The 26,976-nt window shown below is 42.2% G+C and overlaps 1 protein-coding gene across 16 annotated transcripts in view; it reads right to left on the bottom strand.

The window, feature by feature from the left end:
- The window catches only part of LOC123614968 (uncharacterized), a 501,406-nt gene that overhangs the window by 134,852 nt on the left and 339,578 nt on the right, over positions 1-26,976 (bottom strand). The window contains exons 6-7 of one of the 16 annotated variants that reach the window (XR_012499256.1): positions 11,266-11,387; positions 9,979-10,921 (exon numbers count right to left, since the gene is read on the bottom strand). The exons of 14 other annotated variants lie outside the window; for them this stretch is intronic. The gene's annotated coding sequence lies outside the window, so the exon portion shown is untranslated. Of the gene's footprint in view, positions 1-9,978; positions 10,922-11,265; positions 11,388-26,976 lie in introns of those variants that run through there. One more of the 16 variants, XR_012499255.1, reaches the window with a different exon arrangement.

Here is a 26,976-nt window from a genome sequence, read left to right on the forward strand (position 1 = left end):
CAGCAGGTGCCCGCAGATGAGGAGGGGCTCACAGACCTGTGAGGCTTGTGTTGACCACTGCATACCAGGGAACCTTGCCTGGTCACCTCCATCTTATGAAATTAAACAGGAAAGTGCAAGGTTTGTTGAACTGAATATGCTTTTAAGGCACAGAGCTCTAGAGCCTAAGTGTGTTCATTTGGGCACGTATTCACATTTCAAGGTCTAGATGCAATTAATACAATGAGGTCACACAGCGGGCATAAAGCGCAGTGCAGTTCACACACAACCTCTCACTCCTGGAGGTCACGTGTTACTTTTTAAAGAAGATCTGGTTTGGTTATTAACCTAGATTGCATTTAGTGCACATGTCCTTCATGAAAATGTTTCTGAGTGCTTCCTTTACATCCTTGGGAGTGAGCGGTGGAGGTGAAGTCATAACCTGCAAACTAAGGTGGTCTAAGATCCAGTCCAGGCAGTGACCAGGTGAAGGCATGGGTGTCATTCCTCTTCATGCCAGGGTCACGAGTCTACAGAACGAGGCTCAGGTAGCTCTAGCCACCCTGGCTGGACGATGGCAGGCCCCTTATCCGCATGCCCGAAGATCTACTTACATTTTAAATCACTGCTGTGTCCTGGGGTTACATTTTGATAGCTGCCGAGTAGTTAAATTCAGAATCTTTCCTCTGAACAGTAAATAGTTTACTTTTCAAATAGCATAATTTTTGAAGTTTTTATTCCTCACCATCACTGTGTTAAGAAAGCTGTCAAGTTTTGGAATTTCATGGAGAAATGTGAAGTGGCCTTTGCAAGTGCCAGATGAACCCTCTGAGGCCTGACATTCTAAACGTGACGGCTCTATTTACATATATATTGTCCTTCCTAGGAAATGCTGTAGGTTTAGATTTGGGATTACTGTATATAGACAGCTTTGGCTGCCACAGGGGCCTTGTCTTTCTTATATTCATGTATGCATTCATTTATTCATTCAGTCACTCATTTATTTACTTAAAAAGTTTATTGTTTTGTCTTTGATATCTGGGGAGGTCTGGGCTCCTGTTCTGCCAGTAAAGATGGTGACAGGAGTCAGGAGTCAGGTGCCTAGAGTAGGGAACCCAAACACCCAGGTTGATAAGAACATGGATCCTTAACAATTTTTATCCTACCCAAGGAATTTTCAGTCAAGTAAAGAAATTGTATTGCTGTTCACCTAGAGTTCACTTGACTTAACTGTGAACATATGAGATCCTTCCAGAGGCCTTCTCCTAAGAAAGCCAGTTTGTATCTATCCTTGCATTAGGCTGGTTTTTCTCTTTGCCGCTCTTCTCTTTGGCTGGAGTTTTCTGGACATGGCTCATTAAGTCTTGCTGAGAAGGCAAATAAAGCTCCAAGTGGATTGCTCTTGCCCTTCAAAATGCGGCTGAAGAAGGAACAGAATTTCAGGGAGTACCACCCCTGGGAGGAAAAAGTTATACCAGCGTCCAGTACCTACCATAGTTGCCAATAACTCCAGCAAGAGTGGCAGCAGTTGATGCTAATTACAGTGATCTGAACTGTAATGTCACAGCTCTGGATTAAGAGCACACATGTATCAGTCTTCCAGTGGGACACTTACAAGCACCCTGAGAAACAGATTCAGTGTCCTCTTTTTTCAGAAGGTAAAACCGAGAGCACAAAGATCACATGGGCTACCCAAGTCCCTCTTCAGTTAGCAGAGGGCTGAGTTGGGATTCAAAGCAGCCACTGGGCTACACTGCCTTCTTTAGCCAGATACCGTATTAAAGAGGCAAAGAATGGAATCACAGACATGGCTGAAAGTTTTAAGCTTTCATAATGTCCCCACATTTATTATTTGTTTCCTCATTTCCCCTGTAGTGATAATCAGTAAGAGTCAAGTGCAAGAGAAACAGTGCCTCCCAGATTACGGAATACCAAGGGATATAACAGGGATAAGGACAGTAAAAAGAAAAGAAAGGTAGTCTGAGTTGATAGATCCTGCTTCAAGGAAGAGAGCGATGTAAGACCTAGATTTAGGAAGAGTTTCTGGAATATAACCATCACAAGGCCTCTATGCTTCCCCACAAATGTCTGAAAGTTTTGCAGAAGAGCAGAGAACCTTACTGTATAAAGAATGAGAAGCTTAAATCAAAATGTAATTTATGGATTTGTTCATTATTTTCCATCACTTGACCTACTTAGTTCTCCTTAATCATGAATATGCACATAGCCATGCCCCTAAGAATGAGCACACAACTGGAGATGAGGAAAGATGATGAGGAAGGTATCTGCCTGGTGTTCATTCAGTTCATGCATTCAAGGAGTGAGTAGATACTGAGTCCCACTTCAGTGCTGGGTGCCACGATCAGCAATGAGAGAACAGAGGACTCGAGCACAGCACCCTTGCCTTGAGGGACTGATACAGTATCTTGTATTTGGGGTGGAGGGAGTGAGAAAGATGATCTATTCAGAGGAGTGATGGCTATGCACATGTGCATCAGGTATGGGGGACACAGGCAGTGGCTAAAATGTCTTAAGGCCGTACATTATCCTGGGTGACCAAAGAATAACCACACATTTTTTCTTCGGCAATGTAGTTCTCATACGTGGGAATAGAGAAAGCCACAATGCCAGCACGTTCTGTGGAGGAAGAGCTAGAGAGAGATGCTCAGAGCTTGCACCTCTCTGTGACAATGAGAAAGCGTCATGGCCAGTTCAAGACAAGCCACAGGTCCACAGATGGGGAGAGATTAAAATTCCCAAAACAATCAGGTCATATATGTACTGGGCAATTGTGTTAACCTTTACATTTATGTTTTTGTTTTGAACAACATAGAGTGGCAATGGAGAGGTGAGGTCTGGCAAAGAGTCACTAGGAGGATAATATTTGGTGTTAATATTGAAGGCTGGGAAAGAGTATATCAAGGAAAAAGGAAAAGAAGGGAATTCCAAGTACAGGAAATAGTGTATGCAAAGAAGGTGAGGGAGAACAAGGCAATTTATCCCCCTAGCACTCAGGGATAAGCCTTCCTTCTACTCAGGGTCACCACAGGTAAAGGAAGATCCTACTAGGGGTTAGTAACTTAAGGTGTGCCCTGACAATAATGCTGATAATAAAACACACCTTATTTTTCTTTTGCATAGGATTGTACTCCAGTCATCTAGTTCCCAAAGGTGGAATTTAGGTCATTTATTTTTTTAAATATTTATGGAACAGATTATAATCCTGGCCCCACGTGGGTAGGTACTGATGTGAGAGGGAGAGAATCTGAGTGGGGGTGACAGAACTGGTGTTATACTTCATAAGGCATCAAGCCAATGGTCCAGTAATGTAGGCAGAAGGCACTCATATTTCTAAAAACAAGGCAGTGGGTAATAGATGTAAAGAGGTGGAACTGAGCAGAACCCTGTGTCCTCCCCCAATCCCGCCAAGTACAAAGGCCCCTCCATGTCCCCTGACACTTTAGCTGCCACCAGAGGGGCAAAGCTGACTGCATGATGACCAGTCCGCAGCTGTGACATAAGCTGCTCCGTCTTGAGCAGTACCGAACCCATGGCCAGCACAATGCCAAGAACTGGCCTTAAGAGAATGGGATTAACACTATTGCTCATAATAATCCATATCTTTGTGGTCATCAAAATAATTGTAGCTTGTTCTGCCCATATATGTAAACAGGCAACTAAAAGTGTCAGCAAACAGATGCTTCAAACCCGTGTTGATATGTTTCACTCTAACACCTCAACGCCCTTTCTCAGCATAAAGAAGTGAGAGAAGATGGACCTTCATCCCTAATCGCATAGAAATGGAATGATATCTGATGGGGGGGGATTTGTAAGCAGCTCTTTGAAGGAAACCACCCTCAGGAGGAAACCCCTTTTCTGGGTCAATTTAAGCAAAGCTACATGTAACTAACTTTTAAACCTGGTGCCTCCATGCCCTACTCATCTCTGGCCCAAGCACATCTTTCAAATCTTTTGATCACACAATACCTTGCCTAACCTATTGGTTCTTTCTGTAGATCAAAGAAGCACGAACAAAGAATAAGTAATTAATGGTTGACCAGATTTCTTTCCTAGCTTTCCCTTCAGTAATCTCATGAACAAACTGTGTGAACAAAATAGCATCTAAAGATAGTTCACAAGAAGTCAACGAGCCTGCACGTAGCGGGGGATGGCAACGACTCTGACCCCAATCTCAATGATTAACTAAGATTTTTTTTTTCCCCTTTAAAAACCTTCATGGCCAAGCAGAATTTTCAGAGTTGGTTTTGGGGAGACACTGAGTCTACCATCTCCCCAGATTGCCAACATTCTAATTAAATTAAACTCCTTTCTACCAACAATTGCCCCTCGGTATTGATTTTCGAGCAGCGAGCAGCCAGACCTGAGTTAAGTAACAGGTTCTTGGAGAGAATGGATGTTGGAGGAGGTAGAGGCACTCTTTCTTTGCCAAATGAATTAAGTGACTTGACAGATGAGGCAAGGAAGAGGGCGCTGGGCATTCCAGGAAGAGAACAGGCTATTCAGCAATGCAAAGAGCCAAATGTGGTGTAAACCTGGGGATGAAAAAATTATAAAGTATATATTAGCAAAAAATTCTAGAGGGCCTTAAAAGCCAGGCTAAGCTTAACCTTTGGTAGGCAATGGAGGACCCCTGAATTTTCTTAAGCAAGGCAGTGACTTTAGAAAATTAACCTGTCAGGGAGCATGCAATAACAGATATCCAAGGGGAAGAGAGGCAGAATGCCCAGTTGAACCAGTATCATCTGAGTGTGCAGTGATGAGAACTGCACTGGAGTTCTGATGGTGGACGCAGAGACAAGGGAAACACACTGAGAGATGATGAGTGGCAGTGATTTATACTGTGTGTGAAACATTGAATGAAATAAAACGTGTGAAGGAAGGTGTAATGTTGTGGAGAAGGTGCCAAGGTGTAACAAGAAAAAGGATGTTCTCAACAGTTGTTCACAATACTAAGCACGCCTTGAAGAGTTATGGAGATTGTTCTTTTAGAAGGATTGGGGAAGCCATTCACCAGTGACACACACACAGCAACCGCAGCACAACCACCACAGGGTGGTTATTGCTTTTCTACCAGAAGACTCACCACTTCCCTTTCCCTGAGCCTCACCAGTAGTTCCCTCTTTTCCACTCCTCCAAGCCAGACAGTCAAAGAAAAGCGAAGCAATCTGTGGGACGCCATTCAATGTGTCATCTATTCAGGGCAGCCAGGGAAGTGTGAGATGATGCACCAACTCATCCCAAACTGTCCCTGAACCGGAGGAAACAAAAGCCCCTCAAAATTATACACGGTTCATTGGGAAAGCAAGTAGGAAATATTTTGCGACGTGAGAGATGGAGGGTAGGAGGATAGAACCATCGGGATCCTATCGGCTCCCTGGTGCTTCATTTTCCTTATCATGGCTACATGGAGCCCTACTGATAACCTCAGGGATGGGAGAGGATGCGTGGTCCAGAAAGAGTGCCTTGAACACCGTGTGGTTCTGCTCTTTCTGTTATAGGAAAAGTAGGTTCTGCTGTCCAAACCTGTCCCCCTGGGTCCTTCCCAAAGGCTGCCTTTCCACAACAACAATAAAGGATGAGACGCTGCCCGCAGGAAGGCTGCAGGAGGCCCTGCCCCTTTACACTGAGCTCATCTCCTCGTCCTGAGCCAGCCACTCTCACGGCGTTAAACTCTCATCCCCGTTTTCAGAGGGAGCAGCACGCATCTGCCTTGCAGAGACCCAGGCCACCGCAGACCAGGGGCCCGTCGGGGCTTTCTGACTCCTTGTAAGTCATGGAGACTTACTGCCTTCAGAATGACTCCTTAAAAATATTCTAAAGTCAGTGGACCTAAGGACTTAAATAGTCAAATATTAGAGAAGGTTTTGTAAGTGGTTCTTTGCTGTGGCCCTCAAGTGATAATAAGACATCAGTCTTCAAAAGGTTTCTCAGTTACTCAGCAGGGGATATCTGCAGAATCTTCCTGGTAAATAAGTGGCTGCCTCTCTGAAGACAAGACTAGAAAGCAAAGGTTAAGGAAATGGCATCAGGAGCCACAAATTCTTGGAGGCTGATGCTCCTCTACAGACAGTGATATTTAAATCCCATGAAATCTGTGCCCTATTTTAACTAGACCACCCCAGTCAATGAATCCATCTCTTAATTTATTTAGAAGTTGTTTTTTTCTTTAAACTATGACAGATTCAATTTCCCCCGAGATGCACCATTCCAAAATCAATGAAGACCCGTGTCTTATATTTATATGCAGTTCAGTGGGAGAGAGAAAAAGATTTTTGGATCCTTGTGGCTAGAGATATACTTTTAGGTAACTTCAACTCATTAATTAATTATGGCTATTAAACAAATGTTTACTATCTGCAGTATACTAATCAATATGTCAGAGAATTAAAATATATATATATATATATATATATATATATATATATATATATATATACACACACACACAAGCCATCTTTATCTTTAAGAGGAGTAGAGAACCCTGCAATTTCACAGGAAATCAGGATCAGACAAGGAAAGCAGAACTGGGACACAACAGCAGTAGGAGAGAATTAGAAATAATGCTAATCATAATAATAATAATAACAAAATGTGTAAATAGCGCACAGCATAAGTCAAGCACTGTTCTAAGTATTCTGGATACGGTAACTCAGTTAATCCTCTCAACAGCCCTGTGAGGTGGGCGCAGTATCCATCTCCATTTTACAGATAAGAAAACTTCACTCGTGGGAGGTAAGCACCTTACTCAAGACGGTAAAGCGAGTAAGTGGCAGGGCTGGGTTTTGAACTACGCTTACACAGCTTCACTCCAAACGCCATACCCTGAACCACTGTGCCGTTGGATCATGGTGCAGAATGCTCAGGAAGGCCGCCTGTGGGGACTAGGTTGTAAGTCAGTCTTAAAAGATGTGCTAGAATCTGGAAGTGTGAGGAAGAACAGAAACAACCTTCCAGATAGTCTGAACCATGTGAGCCAAGTTCCAGAGGCAGGGGCAACCATAGAGGGGAGGACAGCACATGCAGAAGTATGTGGTCCCTGGAGCCAGACTTTGCAGCTTCAAATCCCGGTGCCGCCATTTACTCGCTCTGTGACTTTGGACAAGTTCCCTAACCTCTCTGTTGTCCTAGGTTTCTTACTGTAAAATGGGCATTAAAAAAATAGTACCGAACGTTAAATTGGTAAACGTTTGTAAACCATGTAGAACCACCCGCGATGCATAGTAAGGGTCAGAGGAGGCTTTTTTGAGTGGGTAAATATAAATTTGGGGCACTGAGAGACTGGCCTGGCTCTAAAGCTAAATGATACTCAACTAATTGTCAGCATGCATCTTCCCTTATTTCCCTCCTCATCAAGAATCATCTCCTTGGCATCCCAACATAATTTTCACTTGGGGGTAGAATTAGAGAACAGCTCCTGGCCAAACCCTGTGATTAAGGACACCAGTGCAATTGTCATCAAAATACCACAAACATTTACCCAGAGCCTACATGTGCAAAGCATTTTTAGGTTGTACTTAGTAATTTAAAAAAAAAAAAATGGAAGACTAAATCGCAGTTTGAACGCCTCTGGTGGAACCAGTTGCACTGAAAGCAGGTGGCTGTATCAGGCCCATGGCTGACTGCAGTGCAGTCCAGATGTGGCTGATCCCCATGCTCAGAGCAGCCCCAGGAGTGATGGAATGAGTCAAGGAGGTCAGGAGCCCTTACTAGCTCATTAGTGCTATCTGGATTTAAAAGAGAAATTCCCAAATCCCAGGAGGTGGCTCACTGCTTGGAACAAAACCCAGTGCATTAACATCCTCGTATTCCAAAATGATCCCCGAAGCCCTGCAGTTACGCTGATGGAATGTGATTTATACCAAGGCAAGTGATGCCAAGGCCCAGGCCGGGGAGGCAGCTGAGCAAGGGAAGAATTGAGAATGCGATGAATTTCTCTATTTGTGAAACTTCCAATTAAATAGGAGACATGCATCTCAGGAGTCCTGGGCTCCCAGCCCTAGGCCTTGCTGGCCTCTTTACCTCCGTGTGCCTGTGGGTTGCAGACCTAGCCTGTCACTTCTTCAGACCCCTACCTCTCAGCTAAGCTCTGGGCAGCCCAGCAGGTTTTGGAAAGTGCCAGCAAGGCCATCTCTAAAAGCCTACTCCCTGAGCTTGCTGCCTTCAGTCAAACAGTTACCCAAGAGATGGTCCTAGATCCAGCTTAAAGGCTGCTACAGTTTCTTTGGGAGGATGAGACAGGGACATGTTGGTGAAATAAGGATGGACACAATTCAGACTATGCAACAAAAATGCCCACATGCAAGTTTTCTCCAGCTCCGGAATATTACAAGTTAGGTTTTCTTTTATACTCTCGCACTGCACCTGATGGTCACCACTGTAGCCCAGGAGAGGATGCTGAAGAAACAGATTGGGAGCATGCTCTCTGGGGTCAGACATGGTTTGTGTTCATAGCTCTACCATATTGTAAAATTGTCTACACATGTTCACGAGCTTCTATCCAGGGCCATGTTTAATTAGAGATCAAATGACTATTATTTTCAACTTGAGAGTCAATCAGAGTGTTAGTCTAGACAGGCCAAGTGCTGTAACAACTTCCAACTCTCAGTGGCTTAGCCACAATACAGACTTATTTCTCACTCTTCTCACAGTCTAATGTGGTGGGGGCCGAGGGGGTTGTGCTCCATGTAGTCATTAAGGGATCCAGGCTTTTCGGATGTAGCAGAACCCCACCATCTCCTAGGACCATGCCATTTTATTCTGATTTCTCCCTCTCCCACTGGTAGACAAGCAAAAAGCAAATGCGTTAGGAGCTAAATTTGGAAGTGACATCCATCACTCCCACCCATATCCTATTGTCACATGGACCGCATTTCCACGAAGGCAATGTAGGAACATAGAGCCTATCTCTGGATGCAGGAGGAAAGGGAATTAATGGGGCTTAATGAACACTTCCATTATCTGTGCAATCAGGAAGGCTTCCTGGAGGGAGCACTACCCGGAAACTCTGAAGATGCACATCCCAGCAGCCCCCGCTGTTTCTCAGGTTGGAAGTAACCTCAGAGGTCATTTGAGTCACTATCTCATGGTTCAGCAAAGCACAGAGCTGAGTGCACAGTAATTGCTTGGACAACATTTGGCGTTTGATCTTAAGTGGGATCTATAGGAAAATGCAGCATACAGTTAGGCTGAGGGCGGAAGCTGGACCCAGGGTCCAGAGCCAGAGTGTTGATACTGCCAGAGTGGGAGTCAGAGAAACACTGGGAGGCTCCTTACAAATTAACTCCGCTAACGGTGGGCAGGAGGGTGGGCAAGAGAATCTGTCCGATGCTTTGCAGCTGCTGTGTGTGTTAGAACTATCTCCTCCACAGTGAAAATATCCAGACAACTTCTGCTGCACACCATGTGTATTTGACAGTCATCTGATTTGGTTTCACTGAACAGTATCTGGAATATTATACACACACACACACACACACACACACACACACACACACTCATTTATAATTAGCCCATTGTTGCGCCTTTTCTCTGGAGCTAAAAGATTTCTAATCTTGCAGTTTGAAAATCCCAGTAAAACACGTTCAGTGATAAATCTCTGCATGTGCTGCTCCTCCAGTCAGAGTCCTACGGCCACACAGGCCATTAAAGATCATTTGATCCTTTTTCCATTTTCCTGGAAAGACCCCAGCTAATGACAGGGTCATGTCTTGTTTTCAGGACCTCAGAAAAGGGTAAAACACAGATGATCTGTGCTTGAAGAGCCCAGGGCTGTTCCATTCTGACAGTTAGAGGTTGCTCGCCCATCAGGAGCGGCGGGGGGAACCTGAGCCCCGGGTCCCTGCGCACCGTCCTAACTTCTTCTGCACTTTGCCTGCTTGACACTCTCAGCCCTGTATTACTCTGCTCAGAGTGTCACAACGAAATATCACAGACTAGGGGGCTTGAATGACAGAAATTTATTTCCTTATAGTTCTAGAGATTACAAGCCCCCCATCAAGTGCCAGCAGGTTTCGTGTGAGCTCCTCTCCTTGGCTGTCCTCAGACATCTTCTTGCTGTGTCCTTGCGTGGCCTCTTCCCTGTGTGCAAGTGTGGAGAGAGAGGGAGCTCTTGTGTCACCTTTTTTCTTATAAGGACACCAGCCCTATCAGGTGAGAGCCCTGCCCCTACGACTTCATTTAACCTGAATTACTTCCTTAAAGGAACTATTTCCAAATACAGTCACATCACAGGTTAGGACTTCAATGTGTGACATTTGGAGGGATTCAGTTCAGTGTCCAGAACAGCCACTCACTCATGAAGACCACCCTAAATCCTGACGCCGCTATGTGGAGCTGGGTGGGGCTGAGCGTCACACGTCGGGGTGCTCCTCTGCCTCGGGTCCAGTCCGTGCCTGGGTTCCTCATGTTGTCTCTCAGTGCTCATCACCCCGTCAGTCAGTCCTGGATCCCCTCCTCCCTCACTGCAAACTAGTCATAAACTCCTGGCTGTCCAGAGGCAGTCTTGCTTGAGCAATCAACAAATTTCTGATCTGGACACCCGTGGTGACAGCCTGCTTCTTGTCTTCTAGTCACCTAAAGGCTCTGGGCTGGGAAAACGGGGCTGCAGCTCCCACCATCAGGCAGCTTCCAGATGCTCACTGATTGTCAGCCCTCCCTGGACAGTACACTGTCCATGTTCAGGTGGAATTACAGGAATTAGATTTCTGAGCCCTGGTGGAGGTCATTTATTCTTCAGCAGATTTTGGCTGATACTGATGGACTCTCCAGCCCATGTGAGCAGCGTGGCTCTTGCTTTTGCTGTAGGCAGAGATGGGAGGTGGAGACATGGCCCTGATCTCCCTGAGGAGCATGAAGCCATCTCACAGGAGATGGGGAATCACAGCTGAAGTTCCTTTGTTGGAGATCAATCCAGGACTGCAGGCTGGAAGGCAAGGGGAGCAGGAGCCCTGAGCAGGACGCCAGGCTTGTTTCCAGCTCTACCATGTATTCTGCATGACTGGGTAACTGACAGCTCCTGTCTGAGCCTCAGCCCCCTGACTGACTGACGAGGAGTCAGACCAGTCAATGGTCTGTCCAGTCTACTCCGACCTGGCATGCCCTGCTCTGCCAACCTGCTATCAGATCCTCTGTCCTTTTCTATCTGACCTGGTACATTCAGGAGGATCTATTCCAGGAGGTTTCTTGGACTCCACGCAGATTCCTTGAGCATCTCCTAATCAGACTCACTCCCCTTGATTTCCCTGGATGGAACTGTGGCCCACGTACCTTCATGTCAAGGGCTTGTCTCATTTTCCAGGTCCAAGATGAATGCTCAGCGTTTTCACCAAGGGAATGGAGTACTTCTTCCAGGAAGTTAATAAGATTGTATATATTTTAGCCTTGGGGCACTGGAGAGGGGAAAGAAAAATTCCCTGAAACAACATGTCTCTTGTTTAATAAAGCTTTATTATTATTATATATGAGTGTGTGAGAACGAGAAATCTATATCCGTTCTTCGCCATCACAGTTTTATTGGTTCTGAACTTAAAAAATCAGTTTGGTGAATAACAGAATAAAGAACCGGCTGACCGGTGATTTTTATTATTTGGCTCTTCCAGGAAGCAATCTGATAGAGCAAGAGCTGATTGGAAAGTGTAGGTGATGTGGAAATGATTTACACAGAGGGGTGGGCTGTCCCAGCTCATATCTTGGGAAAGACAGGCAGGTGTGACAGGGGACAGGAGCCTCTTTGATTGCGGGCTGAACTAGCTCAGTGCAACATCCCAGCTTTAGGGAGTAAAATCAGGCTGATAGTTTTGTTTTTCCTGACTCCCGTCTCCCCGTCCTCGTTTTGAACGCTCCTTCCACTGAGAGAATCTTCCTCCCCTGGAAAATCCTTTGTTCAGGCAGGCCCCAGTCTTCTACCATTGCGTGTGTGTGTGTGTGTGTGTGTGTGTGTGTGTGTGTGTGTGTGTACATGCACTGAGTGGCAGCTGATAGTCTCAGCCTGAGCTCTCCCTGGGAGATAGTACACCCTGCTTCCTGTTGGAGCTGGGTGAGCAGTCTAATTAACCATGGCCCGTCCTTGGAACTCTAGAACCCTCTACATCCCAGATCTTGACTGAGGTTTTTTTCTGGCCTGAGGATGGTGGTAAATGACTCTTTAAGAAACATCAAAAACTGTTTCTGTTCCCCATAGTGGCTGCACAGATTTACATCCCCACCAACAGCGTACAACCGGCCTCCCCTTCCTCCACATTTGTTATTTGTGGTCCTTTTTCATATGATCCAGGAATTCCCTTGTTGAGTATAGCCGAAGAAAATGAAAACACTAATTCAAAATGGTAACATGCACCCCACTGTTCAAAGCAGCATTATTTACAATAGCCAAGATATGGAAGCAACCTAAGTGCCCATTGACAAGCAAAAGGATAGAGAAAATGTCATATATATATATACACATATATATATGTATATGTGTGTGTATATATATATAAAACGGAATATTACTCAGCCATTTAATAAAAAAGAATGAAATTCTCCCATTTGCAACAACATGAATGGACGTAGAGGGTATGCTTAGTGAAGAAAGTCAAGTGACAGAGAAGGACAAAGCTATATGTTATCATATGTGGAATCTAAAAAATAAAACAAAGGAGTGAATATAACAAAACAGAAATAGACTCATAGATATAGAGAACAAACTAGTGGTTACCAGTAGGGAGAGGGAAGTAGGCAGGGGAAAGATAGGGGTAAGAAATTAAGAGGTTCAAACAACTATGTATAAAATAAATAAGCTACCAGAATACATTGTACAGCACAGGGAAATGGACCCATTATTTTATAATAATTTTTAATGGAGTATAATCTATAAAAACATGGAATCACTGTTGTACACCTGAAACTAATGTCATATTATAAATCAACTATATTTCAATGAAAAAAATTAAAATAAAAAAAAAAACACTATTTCTGGAGCCTCCACTCTAGGGTTAGCCTCTCTTCCCTTAATTTCCTGAGCTTCCTTGTTACTATTCACAGTAACTGACTTGTGAAGGCCTGAACTAGATAAAATCTAAAATATTTTAAATTTGGCTTTGTTGAGTAAAGCCGCAGATATGATTCTCTTTAGATCTTAAGGTAGTACTTCGAGGTCAGGTGGCGTAAGCTAAACCAAACTCAGCAAGCTTACTCCCAGGAGACCATGATGACAATAGGGCTTGGGGGGTGAGTCGGTGGGGCAGAGGTGACATGATGCAAAGTATACCCGTCTGCCATGGCCGCCATAACCAGGTACCCCACATGGGGTGCCTTAAACAACGAAAGTGTGTTTTCTCTCAGCTCTGGAGGCAAGAAGTCTGAGATCAGGGTGTTGGCAGGGTGGCCCCTTTTAAGGTCTCTCTCCTTGACAGGCAGGTGGCTGTCTTCCCTTTGTGTCATGTAGTCTTCTCTCTGTTCACATCTGTGTCCTAATTTCCTCTTCTTATAAGGACTCCAGTCAGATGGAGTTAAGGCCCAACCTAATGACCTAATTTAACTTAATTACAGTCCTTCTTTCAAGACTCTGTCTCTGAGTACAGTCCCATTCTGAAGCACTGGGGTGAGGACTTCAACACAGTTCAGCTCCTAACACATGGGGTAAAGGGACAGGACCTATGTGAGACACACACCAGAAGTCAGGAAGTGAAATGTGCCTTTGCTGTGGTCTGCCTTCCTCCTGCACTACAGTGTGTCCTCCCAGTTCTCAGGGGCCAAGGTCCCCATCATCCCTCGGCCCCCCCATCCCTCCTCCTCCAGCACACGAGCAGTACAATGACTGATGAGGCACAGAAGGTGAACTCACTTATAGAAAATAAGCCTTTAGTGATGGAATTATAAATACTAGCCACAGAAAATAGATATTATTTTTAATAAAGAACCACAGAAAATAGATATTATTTTGGATAAAGAAATAGATAATATTTTTGATAAAGAAGATTGTGCTTTGCACAGGAAGCAGCCACTCTCCCTGTCTCAGCCCGACTGGGATGGTGAGGTTTATTTGGTCCCTGAAGATCTGAATCAGCTACTTAGAGCCTCACTGCCTTTTTTTCCTCCAGCGTTACAGTGAGAAACCAGCACTCCCAAACCATAGAAATGCCAAGTGTAGTCAAGGGAAGGCTGTGTGGACCTGAGTGGCTGTCTTTCCTGCCTGAATATCAGAGACTGAGGTTCTCCCTCCCAGAGAAAGAGTATGGGTTGGGTTAGTGACACTCTGGGAGGGGCACCAAGCCTCCACCAGGGAAATGTACATCTGAATTACTTTGGGGAACAACGTGCAGGAATGCCTCACAGTTCAGCAGATTTAAGTGACTATCCCAGACCTAAGAGCTACTCTGTTGAGTAGATGGTTTCCATAACAGGGTAGACTGCTCCTCTGAAGGGGGCAGGGGGGGCTCCTCCCATCTAGAACCTTTATCCAATCAGGGAGCTCATCCACATTCCAGGCGGAGTTTCCTGCAGGGGCACCAATGCCCACAGCAACAAAGCAGTGGAGGTGGTCTCATCCACCTCTCTGCTCCCAGTGCCCTCCATCCTCTGTCTTAGACTTGGCGTCTCCTGGGGATAACTATTAAAAGCTCCAAGTCTTCTAATTTTTTGCACTGAATTCTCATGATACCTTAAACATTGCCATGGATGGAATTAATGAACAGAAACCTCCTGGATATCCAGAAAGAATTCTCAGAACCTCAACAGTCTTGACTCTGAGAGCTTAGGACCACTTGGCACTTAAATGATCCCTAATTTTGTTTCTGATTAGTACCAAGTAGTCCCTCAGTTGCTCTGGCTACTCTTTCGCCTTCTGCTTGGACATGAGCTTGTCTGACTCACTCTGCTCTTTGGACATGGTTCAGGTCCAGACGGTCCCTCAGAGGCGGGAGTTTATGATTCCCAAGGACACAAGCGGTGGAGAGGATCACTCTTTTTACAGGATGATCTTCACAAAAGAAAAGCCAACGCTCTCTGCATAGATAACCAGAAACATCCTAAAACTTTCCTCCTGTGTTCTCAGTGCCTAGAATTATATTACTGGGACTCGAATCCCTTAGGATTATAAGTAATTTTGGTCTTTTAAAGTCCTTTATTAAAATGCAAAGACATCTAGGAAGGGGGAAAACTTATATTATCAACAAGAATTTGAAGTCATTGAGGGCAGGAAAGATGACTCCAGTGCCTTTGCTTATATATTACATTCTCAGCTGCCCAGGACTCTCAGAAGGTTAAGTCATTCCATATAATCAAGGTGCATGGCTTACTGAAGATTTACCTCTTACAAGTCTAATTTCAGTAAAAGGAAATATTTTGGATAGAGATCTCATCTAAACTGTTTTGTGCTACTCCCCTCCTTCTTAAATGCAGCCTTCTCAAGGCAATGGAACATTTTCTTGTTAATTCAAGGTCATCATTATGAACTCCCACCGCTGTCCCCGGCATTGACTCTCTGCAGTGGGCTCGGTTGTTTGTACCTGCAACAGTAGTCTTTGCGTTGCCCTTTAAGCTGCCTTTTCCCTCTCATATAAGCCACTTTCACTGCCTTGCTCACGCCAAAGTGTTTGCCTTAGGCGTTCTTTCTCTTTCTAACCTCTCCTTTTAATCACCTGTGGGTAAGAAATATGATACCCAAGCTTTTGGGGGCTGGTGAGTAAAATAAGAGAAGACAGGTTGTGAATTAGAATGTTTCCCATAGACAGAGGCAAGAATGTTATTACAGGACCCACTAATTCTTACTACAGATATTTTTGCCTTTTCTCTGACTCTCAGCTAGTATTTGGATAAGTGAGGTGACCAGATATCCTAGCCCGTGATACAGGAGGCGAGCTTCTTTAGAAAGTTAGGGGCAGAGATGCCTGCCCTACAGTGTCAGGCAAGGACAGCAGTTGGTGGCCTCGTGGCTCAAACTTGCCTCAGCAATCCCTGCCCAGTCTGTGACGAATTTCCCCAAAGTCAGTTATTTTCCAACATGGGACACTTTCGAGAATGAAAGGGTGCCGTATCAATCATTACTTTGAGACAACAGGCATAGACCAGGACCCTCATAGGGGCTCCCTATTTCTAGGAAACACTGTGGCAACATGAGCTGGTACAGAGAACTAAAAATGTCATGGACGGCTGCAAGGTGGGATGTTCATCACGGCGGCGATCACAGACTCCAGCTGGGCAACTTCTCCGCTTGGATTTAAGTTTATAGGTCACGGACTCTGACCGATGGCTAAGACAGACTTCTTAACAAGGCTAAAACTAAGACTTTATTATCCCGTTCATATTGTATATGCTTACTCTTCTGCTTCCAAATACTACCAAATGTCTTGGGTTGGCAAATAAAAAGTGTTTCTGGATTATTTTTCTTGAAGTATCTGCTATTAGTAGTGTATGGACTTCAGCTGGGGCTAAAGTATGACAATCATTAAATCAGATAGTGTATCTAAACTGCTTAGTCTACTATCTGGCATAGAGTAGGTACTCAGTATTAGCTAAAGCAAATACATGTAATTGTGTGGGTGCACACACACACAATTTTGCTTTTAAGCTAAAGCACAATCTGGCAATGTGTGTCAATATTTAAAATACCCTTTCACCTACATAACCAACTTCTAAGAATCTGTCCTAAGGAAAAACATGTTTATCACAATGTTTTTTATAATATTGAAAAATTGGAATAATGCAAATCTGTCAATAGGCTATTATTTTAAAGAATAACAGAGCATCTATACAATAGAATATGATATACAACTCTTAAAAAATAACAAAGTAGAATTTTATTTATTGATATGAAAAAGTCAATGATATATTACCAAATGAATATGCAACTGAGAAAGCAGTATTTGTGGTGGGATTTTGTCAAAACAATAAAATGAAAGAAAAGACATCAAAAGTACCTTGAAGAAATTTACCAAAATTAAATTAGTTATTATCTCAAATTACGGGATAACTGTCTTTATTTTCTTTTTTGAATGTTCTGAATTTTATTTCATACAAATGTATTTCATAATTATATATATATATCCCATATATACATATATATGTATATAACTTTCATAACCAGAATAAAGTAATGCAACTGCTTAAAAATCATTCTTCACTCAGATGCCAGCCCCTCTGAGAGGTGCTCCTTGACTCTCTGGTTAATGTTCAAAGGTGCTTCTGTGTGCGCTCATAATGCCCCGTGCATGTAAAAATTATTTGGCATTTATCCCTGTGCACTATAGCTTTCCTATTACATATCAGTCTCATTGAGAAAACCATCTGAATTTGAGGGCATGCCCTTTACCTGCTTCAGTTTTGATTTCCCTTATATGCCACCTGGCTTATAGCTTATGCTCAGTAAATGTTTGTTGAATGAATAGATGCATAAATGAATAGGTCTCATGGCTTCTAGAACCAAACCTGTCTTCAGGGTCTAGTGAGAAAGCCAAAGTAGAAGCGATGCCTAACTTGCCCTCCATAATCTGGCTGCACCACACAAGGACCACAGTCTGGGATCCCCTGAAAGGTTTCCCTCAAGTACACAGCAAATCCCCTTTTGCTGAAAGTAAGAATAAAGACTTAAATGGATGAAAGGAACAGAAGAGACTGTTAACAGCACCAGCTCCATCCGAAGCAGAGGATCTGGTAATGGCTGGCACCAAGATTTGCAAATCACTCTGAAATTAAAAGTCACAGAAGTGCAGGAATCTTAGAGATCAAATAATCCACCTTTCTCATTTCACAGGTGAAGAAACGATGGCCCAAAGAGGAGCGACGATTTCCCAAAGACACAGGGCAGGTTAGCAGCAGAATGTAGGCTGGAACCCAGAGCCCCTCCCCACTCCCTGCAAAGCTGCCTCTTTCCTCAAAGCCACAGCCTGAGGTTTACGCTCTAGTTTTCTAGCTGGACGAATAGAAGGCGAAATCAGGTTGTCCCCTATTCATCTCTGTTTGTCTCTTTTCCCTTCTTCCATCCACTCTATATGCCGTTTGAACCAAACCGCTTCCCAGAGCAACTGCCCCTCTGTCGGCAATCCACATGCATCCAGAGACCCAGCTGCCCTGGGTGCTGAATCTCACCTACCAGGGTTTTGTTCTGTTGAATGAAAGCAAATCCTGCATCAGGCAACAAATACTTTCCAATTCTTGAATAATTGAAAGGCTGGGCCCCAAGCCACAGCAGGTGAGGAACTGATTAGAAATGGAGCACTGGGGGACCAGCAGCCAGCATCACCCCTGTGAGTCTGGGCACTCCGCAGGGAACCCGCCTCCCTCAGGGCTGGCTGCCAGGGCCCAGGCCTGTTTGTGGGACAGCGGGGAGAACTTTGCAAGCATTAGCATTTTCATGATTCCATAGCAACCCTCTGCTTCTGCTACCGAATTAATCTATATGGTAAAAGCAAGAAAACAGAGAGCCCTTAATGTACCCCGTCCCCAAGCCTGTGCAAACTATTCAAAGGAATTGAAAGTATGACTTGAACAAATATCTTCACATCATTGTCAAATGGACTGTCGGTGAACACAAGCCCATTTCTCGACTCACGTGTAAGTACTGAGACTATATGAGCCTTTCCCTCATTTTGATGCTCTCCTTTCCCAGGTCAGAGGAGGAAATCAAACACACCTCTCACTGACAGGGCTCTGCAGCCTTATAACCACAGCATCTCTTAGATCCACTTAATGAGGCAGACAGAACAGAGATCTCCTTTATCCAGGGGAGATCAGATAGCAAACAGGGATGAGACTCCGGACCTCCAGCCCACGCCTGCGTTACCCTCTGGGACCACCTGCCTCCTGCCTTCCGTGCTTCCTACCCACACTCAAAACGGCAGCCACGGCCATCGCTGCAAACGTCAAGTGTGACCAGATCATTTCCCCGTTCACATCTCTATTTTGTCAGCTGTTTTCCATCGCTCTTGAGATAGAGCCCTGAGTCCTGAAATAGGGATTCCAGGCCCTCCTCACTCCAGTCTGAGTGCCTCCAGGTTCGTGCCCCCCCTGCAATGGTCATTCCCCACCCACGGCGACTTTGGCCACCCTTCTGTCTTCAGAAGTGCCAGACTCAGCGTTCCGGTCCTTCTCATGTGTGTCTGGACATGTTCAGGCCTGGAACATTCTCCCCTCGTGAGCTCCTCTTCACCCCTCAAGGCTTTGATCTCTGGGGATCTCTAATTCCTAAGGAGGGGAATCCTTATGGAATACATCCCTACAGCACCCTCTCCTCCTCTTTCTTCTTCCTGGTGATTCCTGCTCCAGGGTCCTCTTTCCCATCAGACTGAGAGCCTCATGAAACTGCAGGATCACAACTGTCAGGGTCACATCTACGAACCAGCACCAATAACGAGGTCTGTCTCAGAGTAGGGCTTAGTAAATATTTGCTGAATGGACAAATAAACAAACGGCTAAATAAAAAGCAAACAGAAACAGAATCAAAACCAGGCTACTAAAAAGTCCTTACTGAGTATCTTTTCAATCATTTTTAAAATGTTTTAATGAATATTTATGTAGTGTCTGCTACATGCCAGGAACTGCTCTAGGTACAGAAAAGACCACAGTGAAGAAAACAGGCAGAAATCCCCGCATTCATGAGGTGTTTTTTTTTTTTTCTTCTTTCTTTCTGGTTAAAGGAGACAAATGATGAAGAAAATAACAAAAGGTGTAGTTTGTTCAATGGTGCTTAGAATCACTGGAGGGGTGATACGGGAGGAAGCGGGATGTATTAAACAGAGGTGCTGACCACAGGCAGCTAAAACTAATTCTCGTGTTTCCTAAGAGGTCCACACAGTCCGTATTCCACTAAATTTCTTTTCTCTTTTATCCAATTCCCCTATTGGTGTACATTTAATTAGTTTTCTATTTTAATGCTATTTTAGCTCATTCTGGGATGATATATGGGTCAGGCATCATTTTTTCTCCCATCAAATTATTTCCTTTGGATAAATTCCTAAATGGTGAAGTATTTAATCAAATGTACATTTTTAAGATCTTGCGATGTACCTCCATTTTGTCACCACAAATAATTTTAGAAATTTATGAGGTCATTTTAGGGGGGGAAAAAAAGTACAACTTCCATCATAGCATCAGCAGGATTGAGAACTATTGTTTGGTTTACAGTTGTTATTTTAGTAGATGTGAAAATGGTATTTCCAGGTTAGTTTCATTTGTACTTCTTTGAGTCTCCATTTTTTATTTTTAAAAATCTGATCGCCCAGATACAAAGCAGTGTTTCTCTCCCTCGTGGACAAGCATGATTACGTTTCCTAGACTTGAGATCTTTGCATTTTCAACAAGAGAGCAGAGAAAGCATCAAAGACCACGGCAGGAAAAGAGATTCCACAGAACGACCAGGTTTTTCCATTAGGATAACTAGATCATGAAAGCTATGAGAACTGAAATATAAAAAAGATCGGTAAGGTTCTAAACAAATCTACTGTGTTGGCACCATGTCAAATATTTACATATCAAATGCCTAAGGCAAATAAGCAATAATCACATGTGATACTAAGAACTGAAGTTGTAATGGTTCCTAAGGGCCTCGTAGAAATCAACATCTCTTGACCAATTGAAGAGCAGCTCTCAAAGGTGATGTTTCTTGCTCCCTGTTTGCCTTTGCTGAGTAAAGATTTTTCATTTTACATCTTGGAGGTTCAACTATTCAGATAATTTCTGTATAATTGAATAAACTAGTAAGTAAAGGCTTTTTCAGTTATTTCATTTTCTAAATGAAATTTAATCTATTTAGATCATTCACCACCCTATTTCATTTTTCAGTTATCACTAATATGTAGTTTTCAAAGGTATACATGGATTCTAACCAGTCAAATGTCTGACTAATTTTCAGTTCAAAGATAATTATTGGAAATGTCCACTTTTAATTACTGTCAAATATGAGACACCTGGACATCTTATGTTTTTCCTGTTGTTTGGCATATTTTTTCTTTTGATGTCAACTAGATACCATGTCTTTTGATTTTAACTAGATTTTATGTATTTACATTTATTTTACTTAATGTGGTATAATTTACATATAACATTGACCATTTTTGATGTGTAGTCCTATGAGTTTGATACATCAGGTTATAAATAATGTAACAGCTACCAGAATCACGATATAGCCACCTTCAAAAATATCCTTATGCCCCTTAGCAGTCAAGTTCTCCCTCTGTTTTCAGCCCCTGGCAACTACTGATGTATTTTGCCTTTTCCAGGCAAAATTTCATTATATTATTTCATTATATAAATAGAATCATACAGTATGCAGCCTTTTGAGTCTAGCTTCTTTCATTTGGCAGAATGCACTGGAGATTCGTCCAGGATGCTGCATTTTTCTGCATTTTTCATTGCAAAATAGTATTCCTTCATGTGGATGTGCCAGAGTTTGTTTATCCACTTATAACATTAAGTACATTTTGAGTTGTTTTCAGTTTAGAGAAATTGTAAATAAAGCTGCCCTAGACATTCAGGCACAAGTTTTTGTGTGATCATGCTTTCATTTCTCTTGGGTAAATATCTAGGAGTGGCATTTCTGGGTTGTACAGTGACTTACATAAAATTGCTAACTGGCTGTACATTTTGCATTCCTACCAGCAATATGAGGGAATTCTAGTCATTTTACATGCTCAACACCTCTTGGTATTGTCTCATATTTTTATTTTAGCCTTTGTATTAGGTGTGTAGCAGTATCGCACTATGATTTTAATTTGCATTTTTCTGATGACTAACAGCTGAGCAACATTTCTTAGGCTTATTTGTTATCCATTTTTCGGTGAAGTGTCTTCAAATATCTTTCCATGTTTAATTGGGTTGGATGATTTCTTATTATTGAATTTGCAGAGCAACTTACATATTTTGGATCCAAGTCCTTTCTATCTTGCCAATATCTTCTCTTTGTCCAAGGCTTGTCTTTTCATTTTTTTTTAACAGTATCTTTTGCAAATCAGAAATTTTTCTAACATTTTTCCCCTGTTTTTTTTAAATTGAAGTATAGTCAGTTTACAATGTTGTGTCAATTTATGGTGTACAACATAATGTTTCACTCATACATATACATACATATATCCCTTTTCACATTCTCTTTCATTTTAGGTTACTACAAGATACTGAATATGGTTCCCTGTGCTGTACAATAGAAACCTGTTGTTTATCTATTTTATATATAGTAGTTAGTATTTGCAAATCTCAAACTCGCAATTTATCTCTTCCTACCTCCTTTCTCCCCTGGTAACCAAAAGTTTGTCTTCTATGTCTTGAGTCTCTGTTTTGTAAATAAGTTCATTTGTGTCTCCTTTTTAGATTCCACATATAAGTGATATCATATGGTATTTTTCTTTCTCTTTCTGGCTTACTTTACTTAGAATGATGACCTCTAGGTCCATCCATGTTGCTGCAAATGGCATTATTTTATTCTTTTTTATGGCTGAGTAGTATTCCATTGCATGCATATACCACAACTTCTTTATCCAGTCATCTGTTGATGGACACTTAGGTTGTTTCCATGTCTTGGCTGTTGCTTTCAATGCAATTGCTATGTCTTGCAAAGTGCTGGAAGGATGCTACATGTATTACGTGTTCCTCTTCCAAGAACCTCCTGTCGACTTTGACAGATATACTGGACCCCACATTACAAAGGTACTTCCATAACTACAAATACACTTTGTGTACCCAGTGCTTCTCTCTTTCACTCTAGACTATCCTTTGGCTACTTCAAATTTGCTTTTCATACTCCTGTATCAATATTTAAAATTCTATATATTTAATACTGGATAATCTTCAGATTTCATTTCAGAAACTTATAATTTTTAATTTTTTGGGAAGAAATGCTCTAACCAGCAATAGAATTTAGTAAGATTCCTTCCCTTGGACATTTGGCAGAAACATCTTCTTTCATGATATAGTGGTGTTATTCAACAGTGGTGCATGATTTTTTTTTCTTCTCTCTCTCAAGGGAGGAAATTGAAGTATAGCAGAAGATTAAACATTCCCTAGGATATGTATGGTCCCTTTTCTAGTGAAACTAGATAAAGAAAAGGGTATTTCTGTAGACAGGAATATTTGTGGTTAGGAGTTGTAACTGTAAGGTTCTAAAAATTCAAACTATACAGGAAAAAGAATAAATTAATTTAGTCTGTATAACCATAGAGAGTTGGTAATTTGTTACTTTCATGAAGTTTTTAATATATTTATTTAGTATTTTGAATTTTAAAAAACTAAAAAGGCTTCTTTATCGGTTATGTAGCTAATTTTTGTAAAATTGCTATTTTGGGAAATAGGTAAATCTTACACCGAACTCATAATAACCAACTAGCTCAAATCCAGAATAATTATTTTAAAGTGAAGGTCAGTGTCACCACTCTGCTCAGTGGCTTTGCCCTCTTACTCAGTGTGACAGCCAAAGTCCTTCCAAGGGTCCACCATTCCACATCTCTCTGATGTCAGCTCCCGTTACTCATCCCTCCTGCCCGTCCCACTCCAGTTGACCAGCCTTCTATTCCTTGTTCATTTCAGCCCTTGTGTTCTCCCTGTGTCCTCTGCCTGGAGTGCTCCTCCTCCAACCATCACATGACTCATCCCTGGTCCAGGGCCAGCTACATAATTTGCTGGGCCCACTATAAAATCAAGATGTCTTTTGTTAAAAAATTATTAAGAATCTCAAGATGGCAACAGCAGAGCATTAAATCAAGTGCAGAACCTGTATGATGACACAGGTAAGTACACCCACAATGTATATGCCCTGCCTGGCTCCTTGATTCCTTCAGAGCTCTGTTTCAAAGTCACCTTATATTACAGAAGTTGTCCCTCTCTCCATCCTGTATGAAAGAGTTACCCTTGGCACCCTTGACCCTTATTTTATTTTACTTTATATTGATTAATTAATTGTCTACCTTTCCCCAGTGGAATATAAAGTCCACACAGGCTGTGTCACCCAGAGCGTAGAACATGCCCAGCATGTAACATTGTAGCCACTCACATATCTGCCAAATCAATGAATAAATGAGGAAATGAGGCGTAATGAAAATCCAAAGCCATATGAATACAAAATAATAATAATAAGACACACACCAGATTTTAAAACAGTGAATACAGAAACTGTGCTTGCTTGTGTGGGGAGAGGTTTGAAAATTCTAATTTAGGAAGGAGGAGAATGGATTTAGACCCAGCCCTGACATTGGCTGGCTCTATGACTTTGGAAAGGTCTCTTGACCTCTCTGAATCCCATGTTGTCACCAGCACAGGAAGAGGCCTTCCAATACATCATTTCTGTGACCTTACGGAACAGTCTCAAATGTGACAGAATAAAAATATGATCAGTTGAAGGTATTTCCTGTACATCTGGGTCAAAAAACAGAAATGAGGCGCTCTTTGGAATCCTGGTCTGGTGTGTCTGCTGTCTTCTCCAATGTGGTGGTCTACTTGCAGGTTTATATGGCACACAGTGCATGTATATACTGCATGATGTACTGTGGCCTCACAAAACCATTTTTCCCGAGGGAAAAATAAGTCTGCTTTGAGGAGTAGCTAGAATTCTCATAGATAGCTTATTATGCATCAGACTTTGGGTAACTCGACCATTTAAACTCTCAAATTGGTCATACTAATGTGCTTATTCCAACCCACAGGCTGTCATACATTTGTTCTATAAAAAGAGATGGAAATCTAAATGTAAAGGCCCCTGAGCCTCCACACTTCTCCTCACTGCTTGTTGCGATATTCTGGGGTGTCTATTGCTGAATCTACTGTGGAAAACAGAATCTTCATTTTAATACACCAAGCTCCTTTTTTATATTATTAATTCCAAGAATCATGAAGAAATGTTGTGATCATAAATTCTCTTGGCATAGATGATATTAAAAAAAAACCCACAAAACATTAAAATGCCTTCTGGCTCCATATGTGTCGGTGTTGAAAAATATTTGTTTTTCCAAATCTTAGCCTCTCTCCTTTTTGGTCAATAATTGTGCACAGTATTTGCTTTGTAGTTTGTTTTTCATGTCCATTTTGCTTGAGATAATGTCCTGTGTCTTTTTTATTCTTCTGATTCATTTTTCCTCCACTCATTGTGTTTTTTAGCAAAGAAGCAAACTGATTTCTTACCCCAGAATCCACATTAATCTTTCCCACTGAAAGCTTTCTGATGTGCTTTTATCACTGTTTTTAAATAATCCCCATATTCTATCTGATAGAATGAGAGCAAGATGGACCCCCCCCCATTCCCATAAAAATAGACAGAGGCAAAATGAACCAAAAGTGAAACCCAATACAGTTGCTGAGAGCAAGGCTATGGACTTAGTCAATTGAATAAGGAAGGGGTTAGGAGTTCTATAAATCTCAGTACAAGGAAGAATAAAACTTACTACCAGGCTCCGATGATGCTGAAGCCTTGATAACCTCCTGATTGTAAGTCCTATTTCTAGAGGCAAGGATTATAGTTCCTATTGGGTAGCCCCAGTTATAACAGTTAGGGAAATGTGAATACAGGAAATTTGCTTTGTCGTCAGCAGGGCAGGTTAGGCAGAGCAGGGCTTAGGGAATTAAAGATAAGTTATAATTGATTACCTTGTCATTCAGACAGTAAGGATAAAATAAAAGAAAACATTGTATTTACATATTATTCCTAATTGTGCTACCAGTGTGCAAGGAACATCTGAAAAGCATGGCAGTCTAGAACATCCCATGGGCATCCCATGGATGAATCTATACATATAGATCCAGGGACATCAAGGATGAGTTCCTGTCCAGGAAGGAAGACATCTCTCCTTCCTAGAGGTTTGGATGAAAACATAAGAAATCTTCCTACCACAGAAAATTAAAAGATAGATTTGGCCACCTGGGATAGAAGAAAAGACCTCTGTGGTAGGAACTGGAAGATCTATTTCCAACCCCAATTATTTCACTAACCAGCTTGAGTAAAACTCTCAGTACCAACCCTTCTGTCAGCTAAACACCTTGCATAGGAATGACCCAGTTGACATCATGTGGAACAGAAGAATCACCCAGCTGAGCTCTTCTCAAATTTTTGAAGCCGAACACTGCTTTGAAATTATATAACTATAAGCTATATAACAATTACAATGTATATATTAAAATAGTCACCATTTGACACTACTGAATTTTGAAGTAACTTGTTACACAGTAATAGGGAACTGAAACTGAATTTTGTGCTGGAAATGGGGTGCTATTAGAACACAATCCTAAAGCATGTGGCATTGGCTTTGGAGTGGAGAAGTAGATGAAAGGTAAAAGATTGGAGGACATGATTGGTAAAGTGTCGAAGGACAAGGGAAAAACATTTTTGGAGCCTGGAGAAAAGATTTCATAGCAGAAAGTTTAGTGAAACCGTTGACGGTAGTAATGTAGAAAGTAGAAAAAGTGTCTAATGAAATGTTAGATCAGGACAGAGAGATTTCTAGACAATATCAAAAGTAGCAAATTTGACTTTGTGTGATAAAATGCTCATCGAGAGGAATTAGATTAAACATGTACAATTTTCAAGCAGATTTTAGAGGAAATACAAAGAAGCCAAGACTTCCTGTTTCCAAAACAAAAATGTTTCCCATTCCCAGGATCTATGGATGGTGAAATAATCTCTAAGTAAGAAATGGTCTCAGGGTAAAAATCTTTAAGGGTGTTGCTATAAAACCTTTGTTGAGACTCAGAAAGATTTAAGGGTGTGCCTAGTAGGACTGATAAAAATCTTTAGAAAATGCCTAGTGGACCCATTCGGTAGGAAAGAAGTTGTTAAGAGTCTTAAGGGTAAAATGTTGTAAAATCCTTCATCTAGATAAAAAAGCTTCAAGAATCTTAAAGGCTTTGTCCCACAGTACCCTATGTCACAACAAGCCAGAGAGGAGCTTATCTGGAAGATAATTGTGAGTACGATTTTGCTCTAATGGAATTAACCCAAAAAAGAGTCCCACAAACACACAAAGAGAGGTTTAAGAGAATTGTACCACAGAAATAGTGAGCTGGATGGAGACAGTCCAAAATGAAAAGGGA

This window comes from Camelus bactrianus, chromosome 15 (genome assembly GCF_048773025.1).
Source record: "Camelus bactrianus isolate YW-2024 breed Bactrian camel chromosome 15, ASM4877302v1, whole genome shotgun sequence".
NCBI classification, from domain to species: domain Eukaryota; kingdom Metazoa; phylum Chordata; class Mammalia; order Artiodactyla; family Camelidae; genus Camelus; species Camelus bactrianus.